This window comes from Mobula hypostoma, chromosome 12 (genome assembly GCF_963921235.1).
Source record: "Mobula hypostoma chromosome 12, sMobHyp1.1, whole genome shotgun sequence".
Taxonomy (NCBI): Eukaryota; Metazoa; Chordata; class Chondrichthyes; order Myliobatiformes; family Myliobatidae; genus Mobula; species Mobula hypostoma.
This window is the reverse complement of record NC_086108.1, coordinates 104051534-104068544: the sequence shown is the minus strand read 5'-3', so window position 1 is coordinate 104068544 and position 17011 is coordinate 104051534.

Here is a 17011-nt window from a genome sequence, read left to right as displayed (position 1 = left end):
GAGTCGTGCAGGGAGTGATCCCTGCGGAAAGCAGAAAGAGAGTGTGAAGGAAAGATGTGCTTGGTGGTGGGATTCCCTTGGAGGTGGCGGAAGTTACAGAGAATTGTATGTTGGACCCGGAGGTTGGTGGGGTGGTAGATGAGGACAAGGGGAGCCCTATTCCTAGTGGGATGGTGGGAGGATGGGGTAAGAGCAGATGTGCGTGAAATGGGAGAGATTTTAGGAGATGCGTTTGAGAGCAGAGTTGATGGTGGAGGAAGGGAAGCCTCTTTCTTTAAAAAAGGAAGACATCTCCTTCGTCCTGGAATGAAAAGCTTCATCCTGAGAGCAGATGCGGCGGAGACAGAGGAATTGCGAAAAGGGGACGGCATTTTTGCAAGAGACAGGGTGGGAAGAGAAATAGTCCAGGTAGCTGTGAGTGTCCGTAGGCTTATCGTAGACATCAGTAGATAACCTGTCTCCACCCCACCAGCCTCCGGGTCCAACATATAATTCTCCGTAACTTCTGCCACCTCCAACGGGATCCCACCACCAAGCACATCTTTCCCTCCACCCCCTTTCTGCTTTCCGAAGGGAACGCTCCCTACGCACATTTGTACATGAGTACAAATAGTGAGGTAGGGTTCATGGGTTGAAAGACCATTCATAAATTGGATGGTGGGAGGAAAGAAGCTGTTCCTAAAACGTTGAGTGTGTATCTTCAGGCTCCTATACTTCCTTTCTAACGGTAGTGGCCATGTCCTGGGTGGTGAGAGTCCTTAAGAATGGTATCATCTTCCTGGGACATCACCTTTTGATGACGTTCTTGACGGTGGGGAGGCTAGTGCCCATGAGGGAACTGCCTGATCTACAGACCTCTGCAGCTTTACTCAAGGAATAAAAGGAAATGTTGCACTTCATATTTGTTCTTCAGCAAATATCATTTTCCTCTTGGTATTTATGGGAAACGTGTAGTTTACCGATTGGTTGCTAGGTTTCCCGGTGCTGCAGCAAAGAGGAATCTAAGATGAAAGTTTCTAATTACCACAATTAGGATTTCCTGATGGCCAAGCATTATAATTTCCATTCCCATTTCCATTCCGTTGTGCTGACCCATGGCTTCCTCTTGTGCCAAGATAAGGACACATTCAGGGTGGAGGAGCAACACCTTATATTCCAACTGTGTGACCTGCAACCTGATGGCATGAATATCGATTTGTCCTTCTGGTGAACAAAATTCCACCCCCTCCACCTTCCTCTGTTCCCCACTCTGACCTTTTACTTCTTCTCACCTGCCTATTATTTCCCCCTTGGATCCCCTCCTCCTTTCCTTTCCCCTATAGTCCACTCTCCTCTCCTATTAGATTCTTTCCTTGCCAGCCCTTGACCTTTCCCACCCCCTGGCTTCACTTATCACCTTCCAGCTAGCCTTTTTCTCATGCCACCTCCACTTAATTCAGGTAGCTCCCCACTTCCCTCTCAGATCAGTGGCAGGGTCTCGGCCCAAAACGTCGACTGTTTACTCATTTCCATAGATGCTGCCTGGCCTGCAGAGTTCCTCCAGCATTTTAACATAGACATAGAATAGTACAGCACAGTACAGGTCCTTCGGCCCACAATGCTGTGCCGACCCTCAAACCCTGCCTCCCATATAACCCCCCCCACCTTAAATTCCTCCATATACCTGTCCAGTAGTCTCTTAAACTTCACTAGTGTATCTGCCTCCACCACTGACTCAGGCAGTGCATTCCACGCACCAACCACTCTCTGAAAAAAAACCTTCCTCTAATATCCCCCTTGAACTTCCCACCCATTACCTTAAAGCCATGTCCTCTTGTATTGAGCAGTGGTGCCCAGGGGAAGAGGTGCTAGCTATCCACTCTATCTATTCCTCTCAATATCTTGTACACCTCTATCATGTCTCCTCTCATCCTCCTTCTCTCCAAAGAGTAAAGCCCTAGCTCCTTTAATCTCTGATCATAATGCATACTTTCTAAACCAGGCAGCATCCTGGTAAATCTCCTCTGTACCCTTTCCAATGCTTCCACATCCTTCCTATAGTGAGGCGACCAGAACTGGACACAGTACTCCAAGTGTGGCCTAACCAGAGTTTCATAGAGCTGCATCATTACCTCGCGACTCTTAAACTCTATCCCTCGACTTATGAAAGCTAACACTCCATAAGCTTTCTTAACTACCCTATCCACCTGTGAGACAACTTTCAGGGATCTGTGGACATGTACCCCGAGATCCCTCTGCTCCTCCACACTACCAAGTATCCTGCCATTTACTTTGTACTCTGCCTTGGAGTTTGTCCTTCCAAAGTGTACCACCTCACACTTCTCCGGGTTGAACTCCATCTGCCACTTCTCAGCCCACTTCTGCATCCTATCAATGTCTCTTTGCAATCTTTGACAATCCTCTACACTATCTACAACACCACCAACCTTTGTGTCATCTGCAAACTTGCCAACCCACCCTTCTACCCCCACATCCAGGTCGTTAATAAAATTGTGTGGAATGTTTGGATTTCCAGCATCTGCAGATTGAAGTTTGTGATTTTCCAGTTGGTGGTCGACTTTATCATTTCTACATGTACAGCATACTAGAAATTAGACTGTTAAACATAAGAATACTATTAGGCCTCTCAACCCATGGGGGTCTGCTCCACCATTCCATCAAGGCTGATGTATTACCCTTACTAATAAAGAACCTATCAATCTCCACTTTAAATATACCCAATAACTTGGCCTCCACAGCCATCTGTGGCAATGAATTCCACAGATGCAGCACTTTCTGGCTAAAGAAATTCTTCCTTATCTCAGCGACTTTAAGTATTGTGTTCAATTCTGGTCGCCTCATTATAGGAAGGATGTGGAAGCTTTAGAGAGATTGCAGAGGAGAATTACCAGGATGTTACCTGATTTAGAGAGCATGTCTCATGAGAATAGGTTGCACAAACTAGGGCTTTTCCCTTTGGAGTGAAGGAGGATGAGAGATGACTTGTTAGAGATGTGTAAGATGATAGGAGGCATAGACAGTGTGGTCAACCATCAGTTTTTCTTCTCATGGCAAATACCAGGAGACATGATTTTAAGGTGATTGGAGGAACATATAGGGGGGATATCAGAAACAAGAGAAAATTTGCTGATGCTGGAAATCCAAGCAACACTCCCAAAATGCTGGAGGAACTCAGCAGGCCAGGCAGCATCTATGGAAAAAAGTACAGTCGAGATGTGGTGGGTGCATGGAATGTGCAGGCAAGGTGGTAGGGGCAGATAGGGACAGTGAAGAGACTCAGCCCCTCCCTGTCTAATGGTGGAAGGAGACCAGTTTGTGTTCCTCCCCCCCCCCGACAGAACCCTTGCATTGGCTGCACTGGGCTTCAGTACCTCCCTCAGCGTGTACTCCTGCAGCCGAGAATGTGTCAGGCGGCAGCATTCCTCCATGGACACTCCTGTGTGACAGGTTTCGAATAATCTTCCAGCAGCACTTGATGTTTGTCTCCATGTGTGACCCTAGAAATGGCCCAAAGATCAGAGAGTCCTCTGTAACGCAGCTGCTGGGGATGAACCAAGTCATGGACCCTCGCATCCTTCCCTGCACCTATGGAACTCCCTCTTACAAACTGCAGTTGGCTTTAAACTCAAATGCCTAACACTTTTTTATTATTAACCTTAAATACTAAGTAGGAAAAAGGCTGATAATGGAGATCGGTCCCAGATTAGAAAGAACGATGAGGAACCAAACACTTGCTCTATATTTCTGATTCTTAATCATTCAGTTGGCTGTGTGGCAGCATGAAACATCTTTAAAGTAGAGTCAGAGAACACTAAAACAGGCCCTTCTTCCCTTCTAGTCCATGCTAAACTATTAATCTGCCTCGTCCCATCAACCTGCACTTGGAACATAGTCCTCCATACCCCTTCCATCTATGTATTTATCCAAATTTCTCTTAAATGTTAAAATCAAAGCCACATCCACTACTTGTGCTGGCAGTTCATTCCATACTCTTACCAACCTCTGAATGAAGAAGTCACCCTTCGTGTTCCCTTTAAACATTTTACCTATCACCTGTAACCCATGACCTCTATTTCTAGTCTTACCCAACCTTAGTGGAAAAAGCCTGCTTGCATTTACCCTATCTAAATCCCTCATAATTTTGTATATTTCTATCAAATCGTCCCTTATTCTCCTACACTCTACGAAATGAAGTCCTAATCTATTCAAGCTTTCCCTATAACTCAGGTCCTCAGTCCAGGCAATATCCTTGTAAATTTTCTCTGCACCTTACAATCTTATTGATATCCTTCCTGTGGGACAGTCGCTAGAACTGCACACAATGCTCCAAGGTAGGACTCACCAATGTCTTTTCAAGTTCCTCACTTCCTCTACTTCCTCGGGAGTTTGCCAAGGTTCAGTATGACATCTGTAAATGTGACGAACTTCTGCAGATGTGCAATGGAGAGTATGTTCACTAGCTGCATCACAGCCTGGCATAGAAACACCAATGCCCTTGAAGGGAAAATCGGGCAAAATCTAATGGACATGGCCCAATCCACCATGGGTAAAACCCTCCCTACCATTGAGCACCTCTACATGAAACACTGCTGCAGGAAAGCAGCATCCATCATCAGGGCCCCTCACCAGCAAGGCCATGCTCTCCTTTTGCTGCCGCCATCAGGAAGAAGGTACAAGAGCTTCAGGACACACACCACCAGGTTCAGGAACAATTATTACCCCTCAACCATCCGGCTCCTGAACTGGAGGGGATAACTTCACTTGCCCCATCACTGTTCCCACAACCTATGGACTCATGTTCAAGGACTCTTCATCTCATGTTCTTGATATTCATATTTGTTTATTTATTATTATTATTATTTCTAATTTTTTCTTTCATTTTGTACAATGAAAGAAATTTGCACAAGTTAATGTCTTTTGCATACTGGTTGTCTGCCCTGTTGGTGCGGTCTTTCATTGATTCTATTATGGTTATTGGATGTACTGAGTATACCCACAAGCAAATTAATCTCAGGGTTGTATATCATGACATATATATATGCCTTGATGATAAATTAATTTGAACTTCACCATAACATCCCAACACATGTACTAAATACTTTGATTTGTGAAGGACAATGTGACAAAGCTCTCTTTACAACTCTATCTACCTGTGACACCACTTTCAAGGAATTATGGATATTTATTCCAATATCCCTTTGTTCTACTGCACTCCTCCATGCCCTAACATTCACCAAGTAAGTCCTACCTTGATTGATCCTCCAAAAGTGCAAACCTCACACTCATCCGCACTAAGTTCCATCTGCCATTTTTCAGCCCATTTTTCCAGCTAGTCCAAATACGCTGCAAGCTGATAGCTTTCTTTGCTGTCCATTCTGCCCTTAATCTTGGTTGTTATCTACAAATTTGCTGATCTAGTTTACTATATTGCTTTGTACAATATCTGGCCAACTAACTGGGGGTTGTATTTAAGGACATTTTCAACCTCTCACTGCTATGGGTGGAAGTTCCCTCTTGCTTCAAAAAGGCAACAATTATACCAGTGCCTAAGAAAAATAATATGACCTGCTTTAATGACTATTGTCCGGTAGCTCTTACATCTACAGTGATGAAATGCTTTGAGAGGTTGGTCATGACTAGACTGAACTCCTGCCTCAGCAAGTACCTGGACCCATTGCAATTTGCCCATCGTCACAATAGGTCAATGGCAGATGCAATCTCAATGGCTTTTCACATGGATTTAGACCACCTGGACAACACAAGCATCTACATCAGGATGCTGTTCATCGACTATAGCTCAACATTTAATGACATCATTCCCACAATCCTGATTGAGAAGTTAAAGAACGTGGGCTTCTGTACCTCCAACTGCAATTGGATCCTCGACTTCCTAACTGGAAGACCACAATCTGTGCGGATTGGTGAAAACATCTCCTCCTCACTGACGACCAACACTGGTGCACCTCAGGGGTATGTGCTTAGCCCACTGCTCTACTCCCTCTATACCTATGACTGTGTAGCTAGGCATAACTCAAATACCATCTATAAATTGGCTGATGATACAACCATTGTTGGTAGAATCTTAGTTGGAGATGAGAGGGCATACAGGAGTGAGATATGCCAACTAGTGGAGTGGTGTCACAGCAACAACCTGGCACTCAACATCAGTAAGATGAAAGAGCTGATTGTGGACTTCAGGAAGGGTAAGACAAAGGAACACATACCAATCCTCATAGAGGGAGCAGACGTGGAGAGAGTGAACAGTTTCAAGTTCTTGAGTGTCAAGATCTCTGAGGATCTAACCTGGTCCCAACATATTGATGCAGTTATAAAGAAGGCAAGACAGCAACTATACTTCATTAGGAGTTTGAAGAGATTTGGTCTGTCAACAAATACACTCAAAAACTTCTATAGTTGTACCGTGGAGAGCATTCTGACAGGCTGCATCACTGTCTGGTATGGAGGGGTTACTGCACAGGGCCAAAAGAAGCTGCAGAAGGTTGAAAATCTAGTCGGCTCCACCTTGGGTACTAGCCTACAAAGTACCCAGGACATCTTCAAGAAACAGTGTCTCAGAAAGGCAGCGTCCATTATTAAGGACCTCCAGCACCCAGGGCGTGCCCTTTTCTCACTGTTACCATCAGGCAGGAGGTACAGAAGCCTGAAGGCACACACTCAGTGATTCAGGAACAGCTTCTTCCCCTCTGCCAAACGATTCCTAAATGGACATTGAATCCTTGAATGCTACCTCTCTTTTTTTATATATATTATTACTGTTTTTTGCACAATTTTTAATCTATTCAATACAGTATAGTGTAATTGATTTATTTATTTTTCTTCTATATTATGTATTGCATTGAACAGCTGCTACTAAGCTAATAAATTTCACGACACATGCCGGTGATAATAAACCTGATTCTGATATCTGAGTTGGACAATCCACACCAGGGGTGCGTCAAAAGAGCTACTTTTTAATCAGGGTGGCGATCGAGATTTTGAAGGCAGAACTTTGCCACTCTTTCTCTGAGTTGAAGAGCAACTACTCAGCGAGAAGGATTCATTACAAAGGGACAACAAGAATAATTGAGGTGCAAATGGAGCAGCCATTCTTTGGGCAGCCAAACTTTAGTGTGCCAGTGTTCAGAGTGGCCTTTGCTCTTTAGGCTCAGGTGAGATCAGGTTTGGGTGAAGTACACTGTTTGATCTCTCATTCTCTCTCTCTCTCTCTCCTTATTTGTTCATTCCTCATCTGTTAGAGCATAGTAGATTAGAGAGAATGGATCAAAGGCCAGTGTTTTCTACTCTGTGTGGGATGTAGCAAGACTGGGATGCCTCCAGCCTCCCAGATAAACACATCAGCACTTAGGTGCTCGAGTTCCATCTCCTGAAAAATCGTATTAAGGAATTGGAGCTGCAGCTAGATGACCCTCGACTCGTGTGGGAGAATGAGAAGGTGATATGTTCAGGGCAGTTCCTAAGGTTGTCATAGCCGGAGGCGTGACAAGCACTACCCATAAATTCCTCCAAATGGTGTGCATCTCCAACAGCCTCTGACAACCAAGCCCCACTCTTGGCCTTCACATGTGGTTTAGCTACTAGGCCTGGCGGAACTGTTTCTACTGACAAGAAGGGACAAAGGCGGACCACTGGTGCCTCAAAACCAGTGGCTTCACTCAGGTGGGGCCTGTCAGCCTTGGACGGCAGCCCGTCTAGCAGAAGGAAAACTCTGATTTTAAATCTCTGCTGCCTTGCGGCCATATCCACCCATGGAAAAGTCTGCAGGGGTAAACCCCAAGGAAGAAATCCAGAGCTGGGGTCCCTAAAGCACTTTGATGTTGTTTACAACTTCACTCTGGCAACCTCTGGGACGACACTGGTGCCAAGCTGTATCGGCGCTTGCCCTTCCCTTGGACTACGTCAGTGACGTGGAGAGGGGGAACACGCTGCATGGGCAACAGCCGGTTCTTCAAACCTTCCCACTCAGGCTTGCGCCCTGGAGAGGGCACTCCAGCGTCGCTAGTCAGCGTTGACACAACACGGGAAGCAGCAGTTACCAATGATAAGCCGCTGCACTCGATTGGTGTAGGGCGAGGCGCCAAGGTCTGCTTCTAACTTTGGGAGAGGTCCTCGGACCTCACTGGGCAGCTACCACCCACCTCAAGCTGGGCAGTGCCCAGTCAAATCGGTGCTGCCTCATTACAGTCCATTTGCTCCACTGGGTATGTGGGGCTCAGGGAACCCCCGGCAGGTGGATCGATAACCTTGCACCTGGCAACAAAAGGAAACGTCAAAAATATCCAGCCCTCAAGACAGGTATGTGGAATGTATGGACCATGACACCAGGCCTTACAGAAGACCTGCAGGATATGAGTGACACCCGCAAGACTGCAGTCATCAACAACAAACTGAACAGACTACAGATGGACACCGTCACCCTTCAGGAAACAAGGCTCTCTTCCTCAGGAAGCCTTCGAGAGGAAGACTTCTCCTTCACCTGGCATGGAAAGCCACCAGAAGAGCCCTGGGAGCATGGTGTTCGCTTCGCCTTAAGAGACAGTCTAGTTGGCGCCATCATACCACCAACTGAAGGAACTGAAAGACTGCTCAGGATTCAGCTTCTGTGGGCCTGGTTAGCATTATCAGTGCTTATACGCCTACATTAACCTCTGCCCAGGAAGCTAAGGACAAGTTCTATGATGAACTCAGCGCTGCCATCAAAGAATTCCCTTCTCAAGATCCACTATTCATTCTCAGTGACTTTAACGCAAGAGTTGGCAGCAACTACCACAGCTGGCCCTCCTGAATGGGACAGTTCAGAACTGGAAAGATGAATGAAAACAGCCAGCGCCGCCTTGATCTCTGCTGCCAACATGACCTCGGTATCACTCACACTGCCTTCAGCACCAAGCCTCAGCACAAAGTGTCATGGAGACATCCGAGGTCCAAACATTATCACCGACTTGATCTCATCCTCGCAAGACTCAGCAGTCTTCAGACTGTCAAGGTGGCACACGGTTACCAGAGTGCAGATTGCGACACTGACCACTCCCGTGTGTGCAGCGAGGTAAAACTTCAGCCGAGAAGACTTCATCGTTCCAGAAGGGAAGGGGGGGGGCAATGCATTCACACCAGCAATACTCGTGATACTGTAAGGGAGCCGAGTTTGTGCAAGACCTGGAGGAAACTCTGCCCAGCTCTCCCAACACCAATGTCAGCAGGAGATGGGAAAACCTGCGGGACACCATCTACAACACTGCGATAACCACCTTCGGAAAAAAGACGGTCAAGCCTGCTGACTGGTTTGAGGCCCACTCTGAAGTGCTGTTGCCTCTGCTTGAGGAGAAGAGAAAAGCACGGACAGCGTACAAGTCCTTTCCCAGCGAGAAGAACCTGCAAGTGCTCCATTCTACCGGGAACAAAGTTCAACAGGCGGCCAGGCGGTGTGCCAGTGACTACTGGCTCCAGGATGGTGTTGGCACTGGCTACCTCAGAGGAACGTACGACGGAACCGAGCAAGCCATTGGTCCATTACAGAGCAAGACTGCCCCACTAAAGTCGTCAATGGAAGAGGTCATCAAGGACAGAACACAACAGCTGGAACGCTGGGTAGAACGTAACTCGGAGCTGTATGTCAGAGAGTGGTTACAGATGAAGCTCTGAACACCATTGAACTTCTGCCTACCATGATCCCACTTGATATGTCAAGGTGGATCAACCCAATGCAAGAGCGCAAGTACCACGAACACAATAAAACAAACAATACTTTATCAAACTTTACTCTTTATTCATAGCATGCTACGGGGGAAGCTACAGACTGATCTCTCAAAGAGCCAGTCCGAGCACTATCCTCCCCCGAATCACAATTCTTCACAATTTATAACATTGATCATCACGTAGGCAGGAAATCTTATAATTACGCGAGTTAAGACAGTTTTAGAATAGTTTCGATCACATGTTAATATACTATTAGATGTACAATCATCATTGGTTAGTTATAATTATTTTCTGCCAAAGCTAGCCTGGATACAACATCAGTTCCTTATATTGACACCTTCCTCTTTCTCTCAAACATTCTGTCCCCTACGCTATCCTTCCCATATTTAGTTATACCTTGAGATGCTTTTGTATTTTGAGAGAACGATGTCTAGTACGTCACCTGTTGCTGGGTAGGGTTTCTTTCTCACTTGCCCAGCAACAGTATTGATCATTAGCTAATCATTGATCTTAGTCTATACCCATATTTACCTACCCCTCTACTGTATCAGATATAGACCCCACACCAGAGGAACTCAGCGAGGGACTGGAAGCTCTCTTCTGGGAAAGCACCAGAAAAGATGGCATTCTTTCTGAGGTTCTCAAATGTGCCACGGGTGCCTTCATCCCAGAGCTGCACCATCTTCTGCCAGTGTTGGAGAGAAGGCAGCATATCCCAAGACATGAGGGATACAAACATCGCCACTCTCTACAAGAACAAGGGTGACGGGAGCAACTGTAACAACTATCGTAGCACCTCTCTTCTCAGGGTCATGGGAGTCTCCCTGAAGTGGCTTCAGCTGCTCGCAGAAAGGGTCTCAGAGCTGAGCAGTCATTGGGATCTCCTTTAGGGAAGGTATGACCTGTACAAGCGGAATGGGTTACACCTGAACCGGGGGGGGGTGCGGGCTCAATATCCTTTCTGGCAGGTTGGCTAGAGTTGTTTGGGTGAGTTTAAACTAATTTGGCAGGGGTATGGGAACTGGAGTGATAGTGCTGAAGATGAGATAGTTGGGTTACAAGCAGAGGCAATGTGTAGTGAGACTCCTAGCTGGGAGAGGCTGACAATCACAGTCAACATTATGAAAAGGTGAACACAGGACTGAAGGTGTTATATTTGAATGTGCGCAGTATATGGAATAAGAGAGATGAACTTACAGCGCAATTATAGATTGGCATGTATGATTTTGTAGGCATTACTGAATCATGGCTGAAAGTAAGTTCTAGCTGAGAGCTTAATGTCCAAAGATAAACCTTGCATCAGAAGGCTAGGCAGCAGGGCAGAAGGGATGGTGTTGCTCTGTTGGTATAAAATGAAATCAAAGCATTGAGGTGACATGGGTTGGAAGGTGTTGGAAGGTGGAAAAGAGTACAGTCGACATTTCCAGTTGAAACCAATGAACGTCAACCATACTCATTTTCATAGATGCTGCCTGGCCTGCTGAGATCCTCCAGCATTTTGTGTGTTTTGTGTGTTTCTACAGGTTTTTTTCCTGATGTGGCTTGAGAGAGGAGTTGGCCAGGATTGAATGGAATAAAACACTGGCAGGGATGACAACAGAGCAACAATGGGTGGAATTTCTGGAAGCAAATCAGAAGTCACAGGATATATACATCCCAAAGAGGAAGAGGTATTCTAAAAGAAAGATGGCACAATGGTGGCTAACAAGAGAAGTCAAAGCCAACATAAAGGTCAAAGTGAGAGCATATAATAGAGCAAAACATTGTGTGGTTGGAGGATTGAGAAGCTTTCAAATACCAACAGAAGGCAAGTGAAAAATTAATTAAGAAGGTAAAAATGGAATATGAAAGTAAGCTAGCCAATAATATTAAAGAGGATACCAAAAGTTTTTTCAGGTGTAAAAGAGAGATGAAATTGGGTATCAGACCGCTGGAAAACAATGCTGGGGAGGTAATAACAGGGAACAAAGAAATGGTGGATGAACTGAGTGAGTATTTTGCATTAGTCTTCACTATAGAAGACACTAGCAGTATAGTGTCAGGGGACATGAACTGTGTGAAGTTACCATTACCAGGGAGAAGGTTCTTGGGAAACTGAAATGCCTGAAGGTAGATAAGTCACCTGGACCGGATGGTGTACACCCCAGAGTTCTGAAAGAGGTGGCTGAAGACTCCGAAGAGGCAATACCAATATTCTTTCAAGAATCACTAGATTTGAGAATGGTTCCGGAAGACTGGAAAATTGCGTGTGGACGTCAGCGAGTTATACCAGCACAAAGAGTTTAAAAGGAGATAGTTTTTTCTTCAGCGGTTTGATCAAGAGACGACTGCGCGAGTGCGTGGACGTCAACGAGTTAGACCAGCGTGAAGAGTTTAAAAGGAGACAGCTTTATAGAGCGGGCATCAGAGGAGCAGGTGACAGAGTAGAGGGAGTCAGAGTCGGAAGGCTTTGGCTCAATAGGGCTTTGATGATAACAGGTTGAGGTGAGGTAGGTTACCTGTGAAGAATAGAAACAGGAAGAATGTCTGTGAGGCCAGTGCTCTACACTGGGTGTCAGATGTGGGAAATCCAGGAGACTCCCAGCCTCCCAGATGGCCACATCTACACCAGGTACATTGAGCGATAGCCTTAGGGACCAGGTTAGGGATCTAATGCTGCACCTCAATGACCTTCATCCGGTCAGGGAAAGCGAGGAGGTGATAAAGAGGAGCTATAGGCAAGTAGTCACACTGGGGCCTCGAGAGACAGAAAGTGGGTAGCAGTCAGGAGAGGGAAGGGGAAGAGTTAGATACTAGAGAGTACCCCTGTGGCTGTCCCACTTAACAATAAGTACTCCTGTTTGAGTACTGTTGGGTGACAACCTACCTGGGGGAAGCAACAGTGGCCACACCTCTGGCACAGAGTCTGTCCCTGTGGCTCAGGAGGGTAGGGAAAGGAAGAGGATGGTAGCAGTAATAGGGAACTCTATAGTTAGGGGGTCAGACAGGTGATTCTGTGGATGCAGGAAAGAAACGCGGATGGTAGTTTGCCTCCCAGGTGCCAGGGTCTGGGATGTTTCTGATCGCGTCCACAATATCCTGAAGTGGGAAGGTGAACACCCAGGGGTCGTGGTACATATTGATACCAACGACATAGATAGGAAAAGGGAGGAGGTCCTGATAACATACTACAGGGAGTTAGGAAGAGTTTGAGAAGCAAGACCTCAAAGGTAGTAATCTCAGGATTACTGCCTGTGCCACACGACAGTGAGTATAGAAATAGAATGAGGTGGAGGATAAATGCATGGCTGAGGGATTGGAGTAGGGGACAGGGAATCAGATTTCTGGATCATTGGGACCTCTTTTGGGGCAGGCGCAACCTGCACAAAAAGGACAGGTTGCATTTGAATCTGAAGGGGACCAGTATCCTGGCAGGGAGGTTTGCTAAGGCTATTGGGGAGAGTTTAAATTAGAATTGCTGGGGGGTGGAACCGAACTGAAGAGGCGGAGGAAGGGGCTGTTGGCTCACAAATAGAGAAAGCTTGGAGACAGTGCGAGAGGGAGGATAGAGAAGGGATGCGCTCAGATCGACAGTTTGAGATGTGTCTATTTTAATGCAAGAAACATCATGAACAAAGCAGATGAGCTTAGAGCATGGATCAGTACTTGGAACTATGATGTTGTGGCCATTACTGAGACTTGGATGACTCAGAGGCAGGAATGGTTACTTCGAGTGCCAGGTTTTAGATGTTTCAGAAAGGACAGGGAGTGAGCCAAAAGAGGTGGGGGCATGGCATTGTTGATCAGAGATAGTGTCACAGCTGCAGAAAAGGAGGAAGTCATGGAGAAATTGTCTGCTGAGTCTCTGTGGGTGGAAGTTAAAAGCAGGAAAGGGTCAATAACTCTACTGGGTGTTTTTATAGACAATCCAATAGTAAAAGGGACATCAAGGAGCAGATAGGGAGACAGATTCTGGAAAGGTGTAATAATAACAGAGTTGTCATGGTGGAAGATTTTAATTTCCCAAATAGTGATCGGCATCTCCCTAGAGCAAGGGGTTTAGATAGAATGGAGTTTGTTAGGTGTGTTCAGGAAGGTTTCTTGACACAATATGTAGATAAGCCTACAAGAGGAGAGGTTGTACATGATCTGGTATTGGGAAATGAACCTGGTCGGGTGTCAAGTCTCTCGGTGGGAGAGCATTTTGGAGATAGCGATCACAGTTCTATCTCCTTTACCATAGCATTGGAGAGGGATAGGAACAGACAAGTTCGGAAAGCGTTTAATTGGAGTAAAGGGAAATATGAAGCTATCAGGCAGGAACTTGGAAGCATAAATTGGGAACAGATGTACTCAGGGAAATGTATTGCAGAAATGTGGCAAATATTCAGGGGATATTTGCTGGCACTCTGCATAGGTATGTTCCAATGAGACAGGGAAAGAATGGTAGGGTACAGGAACCGTGGTGTACAAAGGCTGTTGTAAATCTTGTCAAGAAGAAAAGAAAAACCTATGAAAGGTTCAAAAATCTAGTAATGATAGAGATCTCGAAGATTATAAGGCAAGCAGGAAGGAGTTAAGAATGAAATTAGGAGAGCCAGAAGGGGCCATGAGAAGGCCTTGGCAGACAGGATTAAGGAAAGCCCCAAGGCATTCTACAAATATGTGAAGAGCAAGAGGATAAGACATGAGAGAATAGGACCAATCTAGTGTGACAATGGAAAAGTGTGTATGGAACCAGAAGAGATAGCAGAGATACTTAATGAATACTTTGTTTCAGTATTCACTATGGAAAAGGATCTTGGCAATGGTAGGGATGACTTATAGAGGTTTGAAAAGCTTGAGCATATAAACATTAAGAAAGAGGATGTGCTGGAACTTTTGGAAAGCATCATTGGATAAGTCTCCGGGACCGGATGAGATGTATCCCAGGCTACTGTGGGAGGCGAAGGAAGAGATTGCTGAGCCTCTGGCAATGATTTTTGCATCATCAATGGGGATGGGAGAGGTTCTGAAGGATTGGAGGGTTGCAGATGTGTTCCCTTATTCAAGAAAGGGAGTAAGATAGTGCAGGAAATAATGGACCAGTGAGTCTTACTTCAGTGGTTGTTAAGTTGATGGAGAAGATCCTGAGAGGCAAGATTTATGAACATTTGACATAAGAAACATAATATGATTAGGAATAGTCAGCATGGCTTTGTCAAAGGCAGGTCGTGCCTTACGAGCCTGATTGAATTTTTTGAGGATGTGACTAAACACATTGATGAAGGTAGAGCAGTAGCTGTAGTGTATATGGATTTCAACAAGGCTTTTGATAAGGTATCCCATGCAAGGCTTATTGAGAAAGTAAGGAGACATGGGATCCAAGGGGACCTTACTTTATGGATCCAGAATTGGCTTGCCCACAGAAGCAAAGAGTGGTTGTAGATGGGTCACATTCTGCATGGAGGCCGGTGACCAGTGGTGTGCCTCAGGGATCTGTTCTGGGACCCCTTCTCTTCGTGATTTTTATAAATGACCTGGATGAGAAAATGGAAGGATGGGTTAGTAAATTTGCTTATGACACAAAGGTTGGAGATGTTTTGGACAGTGTGCAGGGCTGTCAGAGGTTACAGCAGGACATTGATAGTATGCAAAACTGGGCTGAGAAGTGGCAGATGGAGTTCAACCCAGTTAAGTGTGAAGTGGTTCATTTTGGTAGGTCAAATATGATGGCAGAATATAGTATTAATGGTAAGACTCTTGGCAGTGTGGAGGATCAGAGGGATCTTGGGGTCCGAGTCCATAGGGCACTCAAAGCTGCTGCGCGGGTTGACTCTGTGGTTAAGAAGGCATATGGTGCATTGGCCTTCATCAACCGTGGGATTGAGTTTAAGAGCCGAGAGGTAATGCTACAGCTATATAGGACCCTGGTCAGACCCCATTTGGAGTACTGTGCTCAGTTCTGGTCACCTCACTACAGGAAGGATGTGGAAACTATAGGAAGTGTGCAGAGGAGATTTACAAGGAAGTTGGCTGGATTGGGGAGCATGCCTTATGAGAATAGGTTGAGTGAACTCGGCCTTTTCTCCTTGGAGTGACGGAGGATGGGAGGTGACCTGATAGAGGTGTATAAGATGATGAGAGGCATTGGTCGTGTGGATAATTAGAGGCTTTTTATCAGGGCTGAAATGGCTAACGCGAGAGAGCACAGTTTTAAGGTGCTTGGAAGTAGGTACAGAGGGGACATCAAGGGTAAGTTTTTTTACACAGAATGTGGTGAGTGCGTGGAATGGGCTGCTGGCAACGGTGGTGGAGGCAGCTACGATAGGGTCTTTTAAGAGACTCCTGGAGAGGAACATGGAGCTTAGAAAAATAGAGGGCTGTGGGTAACCCTAGGTAATTTCTAAAGTAAATACATGTTCTGCACAGCATTGTGGAATGAAGGGCCTGTATTGTGATGTAGGTTTTTCTATGTTAATTTGCAGGTCAAGACTGTAGTGAGGAAGGTAAATGCAATGTTAGCATTCATATCAAGAGGACAAGAATATAAAAGCAAGGATGTAATGTTGAGACTTTATAAAGCACTCTTGAGGCCTCACTTGGAGTACCATGAGCAGGTTTGAGCTTCTTATCTTAGAAAGGATGTACTGAAACTGAAGAAGGTTCAAAGGAGGTTCACGAAGATCATTCCAGGATTTAATGGTTTGTCATATGAAGAGCATTTGACAGCTCTGGGCCTGTATTCACTTGAACTCGGGAGAATGAGGGGTGACCTCATGGTGAAAGGCCTTGATGGAGTGGATGTGGAGAGGATGTTTCCTATGGAGGGAGAGCCTAAGACCAGAAGACACAGCCTCAGAATAGAGGGGTGTCCTTTTAGAATGGAGGTGAGGAGGAATTTCTTTAGCCAGAGAGTGGTGAATCTGTGGAATTTGTTGCCACAGGCAGCTGCGAAGGCCAAGCCTGCATGTATAATTAAAGCAGAGGGTGACAGATTCTTGACTGGTCAGGGCACGAATAGATACGGGGAGAAGGCAGGACATCGCATTTCCATGCTTCTACCTTGTTGAAAGAGGCTTCAGTACAGTGACCCACATACTCACAAAAAACAGAAACCGCTTGGACATTGTTACGCATGGGGACTTGAGGCTTTTGCCGTCACAACTTGAACCAGATATTTCAACTCCTGCTAAAAACCATCACGCTCAAGGACCACATCGATATCGCAGCTGCCGTACAGTGCACAGGTACTGTGTAAGCCAGGTTTAAAGACAAATAAAAATTTAAAGCAGAACCATTTTTCTCATGTTCACATATGGTAGACATGTTTTTACAC